This window comes from Periophthalmus magnuspinnatus, chromosome 3 (genome assembly GCF_009829125.3).
Source record: "Periophthalmus magnuspinnatus isolate fPerMag1 chromosome 3, fPerMag1.2.pri, whole genome shotgun sequence".
Taxonomy (NCBI): domain Eukaryota; kingdom Metazoa; phylum Chordata; class Actinopteri; order Gobiiformes; family Gobiidae; genus Periophthalmus; species Periophthalmus magnuspinnatus.
In genome coordinates, this window is record NC_047128.1 from 7,725,833 (window position 1) to 7,738,741 (window position 12,909).

The 12,909-nt window shown below is 39.6% G+C and overlaps 1 protein-coding gene across 1 annotated transcript in view; it reads right to left on the reverse strand.

Annotated features, from left to right (window-relative positions):
• The window catches only part of LOC117388721 (bromodomain adjacent to zinc finger domain protein 2B-like), a 96,061-nt gene that overhangs the window by 65,785 nt on the left and 17,367 nt on the right, over positions 1-12,909 (reverse strand). The window contains 1 exon segment of the mRNA XM_033986308.2: positions 9,343-9,385. The gene's annotated coding sequence lies outside the window, so the exon portion shown is untranslated.

Sequence of the window (12,909 nt, forward strand, 5' to 3'; positions counted from 1 at the left end):
GGTGCAGAAAACAGGTTATAAATACATCCTGCACTAAAGCACCACTTGCAACATTTTTCACTTCAAAGAAAGGTGCTTATCTACTATACAAGGAATCATTATACATTTCCTTTACTTAAAGACAATATTGCAAGTCACCTTACAGAAATGTTTGACACATAAGCTAGACTATTAGCTAAAAAAAATTCAAATGACAAACTTTTATACCTGTGAAATCCGTTTATCAGCATATTTACTTACTATTTACTAATTTAAGCTTAAAATTAGCACACTCACTGCTCACAACGGCTATAAACTAAACCAACCAACAAAAGCTGTAAGAACACCATTCTCCACACCTGCCCGCTCCCTCCGCTCCTCCTCTTCCCTGCACCTCACTGTCCCTCCTGCCCGTCTTGTCACTATGCTCAGCAGCTGAAGGCTCTGCTCCCCAGCTCTGGAACTCCCTCCCCCATGACCTCCGCAACACACACTCACTCCCACACTTCAAATCTAAACTCAAAACTCATCTGTTTAGAAAGGCCTTCTCACCCTGACCACTCTGACCATAACTGCTCTGTCTTTTAATCTATATTTGCATTAATCTATATTTGCCTAACAAATAAAATGTATTATTATTATTATTATTATTATTATTATTATTATTATTATTATTATTATTATTATTATTATTATTATTATTATTATTATTATTATTATTATTATTATTATGGGGTTTAATATGGATATGATTTCTATTGTCAGTTTACATCTGTTTATAACTAAATTTGTTCCAATAAAGGATGTTATGGCTAATTCATGTTGTTTTTAATTATAATTTTAATAGGTGTGTGGATGTGGCACTGGTCCAATACATTTGTTTGGTGGCCCACACACACACAGCCTCTGTATGATGCCAGCTGTTGCCCTGTAGAGCTCCGGGTTTATAGGGTCTGCTGCGTTTATGACCAAACCACATCTCCCTAACTGTCTTCGCTCACTCCTCTGTGCGGCTGCTATAGATTTCTCTTTGTCTCGGGCACCACTTCCTGTCCCATGGCTCCTCCCTTGGCTCCTCATGGCCCTCCTCTGAAAACTCCCTCCTCCTGCTTTGACTTTTGGAGACAGACGGAGCAATATGTGGCTAATGTGCAACTGAGAGGGCAGTAATGGCAACAGTGTGTGGTACAAGAAGGAAGGAGAGGAAGTGGACATTATATTGACAACTGGATTCAATCACAATGTCCCAAATTACCCTAATGTAACAATGGATATTGCTATAAAAAAAATGACACTTAAAACACTTAAAATGCATCTCTTTTCTTGGCTTTTAACTCAATTGCTGTATTTTTTTTTTTCTTTTACTGTAGTCTGTCATTTTGTTGTTATCAAATAATCTTGTACATATTCAATATTTGGGGTTATAGTTATGTTGCACTTTGGTCAACTGCATAATTTTTTTTAAAGTGCTATAGGGTCAAAGAATACATTTAAAAAGGATTCAACTGATATGGATGAAACAGAAGAAATTTCAACCAACTGCTACTACTACCACTACTAGTACTAGTACTACTAATACTACCACTTCCACTACTACCACTACCACCACTACCACTACTATTACTATTACAATGTCGCTACCACTACTACTACTACTACTACTACTACTACTACCACTTCCACTACCACTACCACTACTACTACAACCACCAGTACTACTCGTACTACTACTACTCATACTACCACTACTACTACTACTGCTATTACTACTACACTACTACTACTACAACTACTACCACTACTAACCCTACTACTACTACTACTACTACTACTACCACTGAGCAAATGAACAACTGAGGTATCAAAGAACAAGGTATGTAATGTTTGTTTATTTTAACTAAATATGAAATAATTAATATAAATAAGGAATATGAGAGAGCATCATTAAATCCCTGATGACATGAAAAAAGTGCTCTAAACCTTTGGTCAAAGCAAGCGGGAGGAAGTAGGCAGCGAGCAGATGAAAGCCAGACTGCTTGTCCGTCTTGCTAATGTGAATGTATGTGATGCGGATGGAAAGGCCTCCCCACAGGAGAAGCACATACAGCCACATAAAAAGCCTGAGCGCCGCTGTGGGGCTGACGCAACACTATCTCTGTCTCACGTGTCTCTCCCCGCCTCGGCCGCCTGCTGCTGCTGACCTTCGAGATGTTTTCCTCTCTCCTTCCTCGCTCCCTTTATTCCTGTCTGTTTCCAACGCACATACAGACACACGCAGACACACACGCAGATACACACGGGCACGTTGCAAGTCAGTATTTTGTCATTAAAAGGCATTGCATTTCAAGTCTGGATCAAGCAGATGGGGCTGCGTAAGCACAACTGCGGCTTCACACAGCAGCAGCACAGCACCTTGGCTTGAGTACAAATAGTCCACGTGCCTTTGACTAAATACATGCACACAAACATACCAGGCCATGCTAAGCACAGTGAGTGAGGGGATTTGAAATACTCCATGGACTTTTTACTTTCAATTAGCGTTGTCCAAAATTACAAAAGTCCATCAGTCTTAACTTTTTTAAATATATTTTTTTATTTTCAAATTCTTCATTTAATTACACTCAAGTAAGGAATATCAATACTATGGTCTTGATTTTATTCAGAAGTAGAATAGCCACATGGTAAATTTAATGAAGCGTATATAGACTGGAAGAAGCGACTTGGGTGAGCAGTGAAACATCTTCACTCCAACAACATTTTGTCCAGTTGACAGATTAGAATTTTTCTTTTACTATGAAACATAGTACTATAATTATGCCAGGAAAAAAATATGCTGTGTTGTTTATGATTGTAATTTGGTGAGGAGAAAGGAGCCAGAAATTCAGTTTACAGGACTACCAAATCAGCATACTTATTGTTAAAGTGATATTTTTGTCTTATGTATCTGTTTTTCTTTGTTGTGAAGTTTATGTGAAGCACTGTGAGTAGCTGTGTATGTAGTTATATATGTGCTATATAAACAAAATTGAACTGAAAATTGAAATGAATAACCATAACCCTATAAATCAATCTCAAATTTTCTCCTTGGTATCAAAATTGAGATTATAATTTTAATACTGACACAACACTGCTTTCGATTCTAAGTAAGCCGATGGGATTCACATTTTGCATTGTAAGACTTAGACTGGTTTATCATGGATACAATGCAGTGAGAGGTAGAACAGACTTGTAAGTGCTACTGTTAATTACTGCTACTGTAATTAGTAGTTAAACGGTCATGCCTTATCAACAAGCTTAAAGAGCAGAAATAGTGGACCATGGGATCTTCAGCAGGCTTCATTGACTGCCATTGACTAATTTGTAATTTGTTTTCTGCAAGTAAAACATTTGATTACATTTCTAATTCTCAGACAACTAACAGGCTAATAAATGAGAACTGACGCTGGGATTGGGAACACACTTCTCTCCCACAAGTAAAAATGCATATAGCTTTTCCCCAGGCAACACTTTTTTAGTTGGTTGGACTCAAATAACTGAGAAGACACTTGTTTCAAACTTAGAGGGACTGGTGTTGTCATGATACTAAAATTTCAAACTTGATTTCAGTACTAAGGAATAGACTTGATATTCAATAACATGATGATAATAAAAAACACTTTTTGTTTAAACAATTGGATGTAATTTTAAACATTAAATGGTAGCATTTTTATATTACCATGGGGTCTTATATCTGTGTAATCCCTAAATCATCCAAGTAAGTTCCATAATGGTCCATGGGCATATATGAGTCCATATTGTCTTATCTGGTCCAGCTCAAGATCATTCTAAAGCTAGTTTCAGGAATGGTTAATTTCTGTCCTGTGAATGTGACTTTTTAGTATCGATACTTGATGAAACAGGTATCTAGTTTCGATACTAGTTTTAGTATAGATTAGTATCTGATTTTCGATACAACCCTAAACGTTAAGTCAAGTAGTTTATATGCACCAATGTTTAGGATGCACATATGCTTGACTATGGCACATCATTGTGCCATAGACCAGGTCACAATAGGTATCACATAGTTGTCTTGCTTACATGTGTGCTTGTCTTACAGAGCGATCCGTAACCTGAGCGAGGCAGGATTTGTGGATGGCTGCTTCGTGTGGGCACTGTTGTGTGTCCTGGAGGTTACCCAACGCTGAAAAACACAGTGCTAAACAAACCCATCCTGCCCCTGCTCCTCTCCTAATCGCCCTCTCTCACCAACAGCTCATAATATTTTGGGACAAAAAATTAATTACATCACAACGCTGTAAAACTGAATTGAAGAACAGGTCAGAATTCTATGGTGGAGTTTAACTGTTGGACCTCAGACTTGTTGACCTGGTTTATTCTTAATATCATCCATCCATCCATTTTCTTCCGCTTATCCGGGGCCGGGTCGCGGGGGCAGCAGTCTAAGCAGGGACTCCCAGACTTCCCTCACCCCGGACACGTCCTCCAGCTCCTCCGGTGGGACCCCAAGGCGTTCCCAGGCCAGCCGAGAGACATAGTCCCTCCAGCGTGTCCTGGGTCTTCCCCGGGGCCTCCTCCCGGTGGGACATGCCCAGAACACCTCCCTAGGGAGGCATCCAGGAGGCATCCTGAGCAGATGCCCGAGCCACCTCAGCTGGCTCCTCTCAACGTGTAGGAGCAGCGGCTCTACTCCGAGCTCCTCCCGTGTGACCGAGCTCCTCACCCTATCCCTAAGGGTGTGCCCGGCCACTCTGCGGAGGAAGCCCATTTCAGCCGCTTGTATCCGCGATCTTGTCCTTTCGGTCATTACCCAGAGCTCATGACCATAGGTGAGGGTAGGAACGTAGATTGACCGGTAAATCGAGAGCGTCGCCTTCTGGCTCAGCTCCTTCTTTACCACAACAGACCGATACAGCGACCGCATCACTGCAGACGCTGCACCGATCCGCCTGTCAATCTCCCGCTCCATCCTTCCCTCACTCGTGAACAAGACCCCGAGATACTTGAACTCCTCCACTTGGGGCAGAGACTCACCACCCACCCGGGGAGGGCAAACCACCTTTTTCCGGTCGAGAACCATGGCCTCGGATTTGGAGGAGCTGATTCTCATCCCAACCGCTTCACACTCGGCTGCAAACCGCCCCAGTGCCTGCTGCAGGTCCTGGCTCGGAGAAGCCATCAGGACAACATCATCTGCAAACAGCAGAGATGAAATCCTGTGGTTCCCAAACCAGGCCCCCTCTGGCCCCTGGCTGCGCCTAGAAATTCTGTCCATAAATATAATGAACAGAACCGGTGACAAAGGGCAGCCCTGGCGGAGTCCAACATGCACCGGGAACAGGTCTGACTTACTGCCGGCAATGCGAACACAGCTCCTGCTCCGGTCATACAGGGACCGGACAGCCCTTAGCAAAGAGCCCCGGACCCCATACTCCCAGAGCACCCCCCAAAGGACACCACGAGGGACACGGTCGAATGCCTTCTCCAGATCCACAAAACACATGTGGACTGGTTGGGCATACTCCCATGAGCCCTCGAGGACCCGATGGAGAGTATAGAGCTGGTCCAGTGTTCCACAACCAGGACGAAAACCACACTGCTCCTCCTGAATCCGAGGTTCGACTATCGGTCGGATTCTCCTCTCCAATACCCTGGAATAGACCTTACCGGGAAGGCTGAGGAGTGTGATTCCCCTGTAATTCTTAATATCACTGTAATTAATAGGCCTATCTAAAAAAACTGGCACAAAGGTGAAACGTCTTCTATGTCAGCATAAATAAACAAAAGCAAAATGATTTTTGCACATTTGTTTAAGAAAGTGGTGCCATTATTTGAAGGTCTTATATTACACAAAATGGATTCTTGCGAGCTTTAATTCATGTTATAATGCTGTTACCTCATCGAAAACATACCTGGAGTTGTATTTTGTTTCAGTCACACATGTTTGAGTAACTTTATTATTAGTCTGTTTACATCTCCAAAGCTCTGTTCCTGAAGAGGTAGTTTTCAATTTAACAGGTGCTTTTACCAATAGTTCAATAGAGATTGGCAACTCCAGGGCTCAAATATCCAAATTATTCTAGTGAAGGTGTATAATGTTTCAAAACACAGTGGAGTACTTCCACATGACATCACAAGGTGGAACAGAGTGTTTTCTGTTTAAGAGAAAAACTCAGAAACTTCAGAATGAAACGCAATACAACTGTAGGTTTGAGGAAACAACATTACAACACAAATCAGAAAATAGCGTAATATGAGCTCTTTAAGGTTGAGCATCTGATTGTTGTCAGCTGAAAGGACTTAAATATTAATGTGTATACTAATAGTTTATAGAGCCAATCCGTAACAAATAATGGGTTCAACATTTTTTAATCATAAGAAGTCTAGAACGTGAATATCACCTATAATTGGCGATAAGATCCCGCAGAGTTCAGTGAGTTCATAAAAACTGTGAGTGTAATACAATCCTGTCTCCCATTAAGCACGTCTTTCATTTTCTCTTACACTCAACATTTGCATATTCCTTTGGGTGTTCTGCAGCCCTCTCCTCTATTTTTCCCCTCCTTCTCTTGTCTTCCAAGCAACAAATGTCAGCTAATTACACCATTGCTGTTTGGATGAGCTCCACCGTTTCCTTGTGCTTTACTGGGTTTGTTCTCTACAGGCTATGGAAGAGTCAGGCAGTTAGTGCGAGGTGCAGGAGCTGTGCTACAACACTTAAACACATGCCCTCAGGAATTGATTACCCCAAGAGATGGCGACTCATCAATACTTATCACAAATGATGCAAGCGGCACCCTAATGCAAGATGGCCACCTTGGCAACTGAAAGCTATCACATGGCGACCATTTCATGTGCATACTCTATGAATAATCTTATTAACATAAGACATTTGAATGTAAACAAAACAAATGTGTTACAAATAATAGTAGTGGAAGTTAAACAGGCCATAATGCATTTTAAAATATTTAAACTGTTTTGGTTGATTGATTGTCAGGTGCCAAAACTCAAATGCAGTCATGCATGTCGATGTAGAGCTTAGAGTTACATAACAAACAGCTTCAGTTGCTAATAATAAGTATGCATCCTTTTTATTAAACAGGATTCATGAATTCCAAATAACAACTAACTTTAGCTATTGAATCAACCCTTCATTTATTTCAATATTAGATTACAACAATATTAAAATAATAATATCCTAATTAGATGCACTACTTCCAAGCAAGTGAACTTACTGGGAGAAGTTATTCGTGGTTTTATTTTAAAGGAACACTATCAAACTTTTGTGGTACAGACAGTATGGCATTAAATTTATCTATATCTACTGAAACAAGCAGGTTATGCCACCAGGCCAAGTTATGGATCAGATCCAGGGTAGAGAAGCAAATCCGCTGACAGTAAGAATGCATGTTTTTCAAAGTATTTTTTTTAGGAATTAAAACATTGGCTCAGCTAGATGGCAAAACCAGTTAGAAAAGTTACATATTGCACCTTTACATATGACACAAATATGTAGAAAAGTTGGTCAGCTCTAACCTCAAACAAAATTTCTACAGGAAACACTGATAAGAACCGCATCTACCCGAACCAAATATCTGAACCGAATACCCCCTTATCCGGTGAAAAATATTCTTACAAAAGGATGCTATTTGAGCTCAGTAGCAGCACAAGGGCAGCGTGTCAGGCGAGAAGAGAAAAGTGCAAGTCATTGACGCCATGCACAACAACAAACTGCCACCGCGCTGCGCTTCAAGTGAAGCCTTGAGGACGAAGATCGTTCTCACAGTGAGACAGAGCCGGAGCCCGGGAACACACAGCCAAAAAGGAGAGAGGGAGATTAAAGAACCAAATAACATGGACAAGGTACCAGCCCAGACACTAGGACAGGAAGCACCGTGGCCAACAATTAACACACATTTACATCTGGGAAAGTAACCTAGAGCTAAAGGCTGGGGTAGGTGTAGTGCTATAGTTAAGCCTGTCATGATAACACATTTTGTGAAAAAAAATTGTGGAAAAACAAATACTGAAATTGATCCCAGTAAACCTTTTTTTCCTTGACTGTATTATTAAAAGGCGTGAGAATGCGACAAATAAATAGAATGAACCAACAATTAGACATTAAAACTAACTTCAAACCTCTTCGGCTCAAATCTTATTGTATATAATAAAAACAACTAAAATGTTCCCACTATCGCAAAGAAAATGCACACATGATAAACACTAAAGCCCCCGAAATATATTGTTCCAGCTATCATTTATCAATGATAAGTCAATATAGTAATTATTGTGACAAGCTGTGCTGTAGTCAATTTAAGAAATGATTGGTCGACTGAAGACCTGAAGCCCTGTGATGAAATTAATTAACTAAGAAGGAGCAAACACACAGTACTTGGTCACAGTAAATGGTCACATTTTTATACAACACTTTTCCACCTTTAAGGCACATTCACATAATGAAAAGGTTGTTACATCAAGGAACCACTCACACATTCACTCACACACATTCATACACCAGTGTACACAAGGACAAGGACACAATGACAGCATCGATCTGTGGGAGCTGGAATCACACTGCAAATCTGTGGGTCAGTGGCCCGCTTATTTTGAGAGCAGGATTCAAACCACCAACCTTCAGATCAGTGGACAAACACTCAACTATCACCCCTAACTACTATTAAGTAACTCTACGATCAGACCAGGTATTTGATCCAAAGTGCACTAACAAGATCACAAGAGTTCATACAATTATAAATATTTTAACAGAAACTACTCATAAGCCATGTATCTATCTGTAATATGGCAAAGGTTCATTGTCAAATCTAGTTCATACAATTATAAATATTTTAACAGAAACTATTCATAAGCCATGTATCTATCTGTAATATGGCAAAGGTTCATTGTCAAATCTACAGTCTTCTCCTTTCTGCTAAGGTCCACATAAATCATCATAATCTTAAAAATTGATAATTCAACGAATGTATGTTTTTGTCGATCAAGACTCCATCGACCGATTAATTGTTTAAACGACAAAAGGCCTACTGCCCTATTTAGGTGCAAAGGGTTCACACAAATATTCTGATTAAAATTGGGAGAAATGTAATTAATTGCCTGATTTCACTGAATGAAGCTCGAATTTGTAATGTAATCATAACAACTGCTTTTCAAGGGGCTCTTGTTAAATTTAATTGGAGGGAGAGAAAAGGCGCACACATACACACATGCTTTGTCACTGAACGAATGGAAATCAAATTAGGCCTGAAACCGGAGAAGTCTGCAAGTTTGCTCTTAGCAGTGTCATATTAAGTGTACAATGGTGTCACAATAACTCAATATACTCATAAGATTCGAGTTGTATATACTTACTGTTCGAGATGTCTTCAGCTCTTTGACATCACTGCAGTAACACCTGGGAAAAACACGGAGAAGAGGAGCTCATGTTAAAAATATTATAGCTGGATTCGATTAATCGTTTGATGCTGTCTAAGGGTGCGTTCACACTTGCACATTCACAACATGAAAAACTGGCACAAAATCAGGTCTAAACCTGACACTAAAGCTAGACTAGACCAGGAGTGAACTCGCCTTTAGTCAACCAAAGTTTGTATTAGTTGATTATTTTATTTATATTTCATTAATGTTTTTATATTTAAGGACTTAGATTGTCCAAAAGCTGAATGGAAAAGGTATAAAATAAACTAGCTGAAGATTTTGGGAGTGAATCATGAGTTTCCTATGCCTTTTTTAAATGCTGTTTCTTTGTACTTTTCTGTATAAATAGTTAGTTTTGCATGGACTTGTGTGAGCTTGGGAATCTTGTGAGGGCAGCTGAGGTTAGACACATGCTCAGATAAAAGAGGGACCTTTGAGAGCTGTTGCCAATTCCACACCACTGTCCCTTTTAGCTGATTAATAGTTTTGCACGGCATGTTTATAGTCTACCAAGAATTTCTAAAGTTGAAGGCTCTACACCTGTTTTTCTTCCATGTATTTGAGCAAAACTTTTCTTGCCCCAGTACATAGATATTGTATAAGCTGCTCTTGAGGTCAAAAAAAGCCCATGGTGTACTGTCTACATCTAATTATAAGCATTTTCTGGCATGCTAGTTGTTGTTGGCAAAACTCCACAGTGTTTTCTGGAAATTGTGAAAAATGGTTATAACTCATCACTGTGAATAATTAGTGTGCTTGGAACTTGGTAAGGTAAATGAGGAATAACTTTGGACCACTGCAAACACTTTAAAATAAACTAGTTTTGTTTTCCACATATTAGGTACCTTTGACTACAGCCATGAAACACAACTGCATATGTTTGGCTTTGAATTAAAGGATTCATTTTATGTGATTGTGAAGACTGAGAATGCCCCCCCCCCTCTCCTCAGATCTAGCTTTAAAAGATAGAACTGGGCTTAAGCATTTGTGGTGCAGACACATCAAACAGCAGAGTACAGTGACGTCTGAGGCGCAGCTGTGGCTACACTGGCTCACACAGACAACCTCTTTCTCCCGAGCCTCTTGTTGCAAAACCTGTTTGTGAGAAATGGATCTAGACACTGGAGCTTTGAGTGTGAGGAGATTTGCCCTAAACACAAGACAGTTCTTGTAGAGAACCCAGCCTCAGCGCTGTTCTCACGCCCAGTGCTTAGGCATTGTCTCGCAGGCCCTCTTCAAATCAAATGCAAACCGCCACTTGCCTGTTTATTACGCTGCTAAAGCAAACATGTATTACCACTTTTACATTTTCTAATTATGAATGATACATAATGAATAAGTTGTGCACAAAGCTACAGACGTGACAACCTGTGACAGCATGTTCAGACAAAAGTACCGGCTCACATTTCCACTCTCCTGAAGAAGAGGGTGATACATCTTCTACTCTTCAAAACATTCTTGAAATAGGCATTTTGGAGGCAAGCTAACATTGAATATTGTCTATAATATAGAAAATTAAAAGTTGATTAAAAACAAACTGGCAGTATTATCTTCAAGGGGATGAAGATACAAGGGTATGGGTTTCATCTTTCTGTTATATGCAACATTTTGATGACTTTTTCCCAAAAGATATAATATTTTGCTTTGAATTGTTAATTGCTATGGAGCAGCACGGTGGCTGAGTGGCAACACTCATGCCTCACAGCAAGAGGGTTTGGTTCGATCCCCGGGTCGCCCAGGCCTTTCTGTGTGTAGTTTTGCATGTTTCTCCCCGTGTCTGGATGGGTTTCCTCCGAGTACTCCAGTTTCCCCCATCAACCAAAACATGAATGCCCTTCAAGACAACTGTTGTTGTGATTTTGGGCGTTACAAAAATAAATGAATTGAATTGAATTGAATTGGAAACACTCCTAATTTTTTTCTCATTCTGAAAACCATGGATAAAGCGATATTTCTGCTCTTTGGTGGTTAATTTTACAGTCCATTCACAATTGCGCAGTGCTTGAACCTCAACAATAAAATTTACAAAACAATTTTAAATGATTTTTGATAGATTAGACCATACATCATCTGATTATGATCTAAAATATCAATATATTACATTTTGTCAATATGGCGTACCCCTCTCTTCCTCTCGCTAACTTGTAGAAGAGGCAGGGGCTGTTGCAGGCTCACCAACAGTGCTACACTGCGTGTGGGTGGCTATCTAACAAGGTTCTGTTGACAGTAAACACATCCATCTGGTCAACAGCAACAAAATCCAGTCTGGTGCATGCTCCATCAGCACGAGGCATCCATGTTGAAGGAGCTGGGCGTGACATCTTTTTACACAGCTCCACGCAACGATCCAAACTACGAGCAGATTTATTGTGTCTTTAAACTTTGACAAAACTGCACTTGTTGCTCATGAACATCTTGAGAATTTGCTACTTCAACACAGCACTACAAATGTAGTAGTTGATAGTAGTGGATTTCAGTTTTACAGGTTCTACAGTGGAGTACAGTGGTTGTGACCTGTAGGGGGTAGGATTGCCAAACATATCGGGAATCTAATCGATACTAAAACTACTATCAATTAAGTATTGATACTGGAAAAAAATCACATTAACAGGACAAAATTTGAGCTTTCCTGAACAGTTTTCGTTTGCATTTATCAGAAAGGAAACCTCATGGTAACATTAAAAATATATTATTTTGTGTTGAAGATTACATTCTAGCAAAGAGTGGCATTTTTATCTTCATTCTCGCATAGTCATTGGTAATTTAATCCTTTCCTCATCTAAATCAAGTTTAATACAATACAAAAGAAATTTTTGTATTGTGGCGACACTAGTAGGGGAGTATGGAGTCAAATTGTGTAAGTTTGAATAGGCTTAAGTAGTGACAACTCCATTTCTATTTCAAATAGTTCCAAAAACAAACAAAATTAAGCAAGTATGAATAAATATTGAAATAATGACATCAAATAATATCCACAGGTTATCATATTTTTGTATCAACTTTCTTTATCTGAGTACACAGATAAACACTCCAATAACAAAATAGTAAAAGGATTTGGCAATTTTCAAGACAACAAAAAAGAATAATGCCTCTTGAATGCTGTTAGCAATAGCAATACACTAAAGCTAGCAAAAAGACATTTATTGAGAGTGATTTGAGGCTAAACTGTTCAAATTTCAGCTCTGTCCTCTTCTGTCCATGTCTGTCCATTTTATATATAGTCCATGTTCTGAAAAGTGATAAAAAGCCAGAACAACGGCTGGCTCTGCGATTTCCTGTTGAACGCTCAATTTCAAGGTTTACAGCAAAATTTCCCTTTCGGTTTGTAAATCCTTATTGTGGCTCTATGACGGCTGTGGTCATCTATTACTTAAATATTTCTGTTTTCACTTTAGCAGCCCATCATGCCCCGAGGCTCCCTGTTTGAGTCAGATAAATTCATTATTCATTTTGCAGCCTTGCTTAAGTATCTCTAAATGTCACTAGTCGAAATTGTGAAGG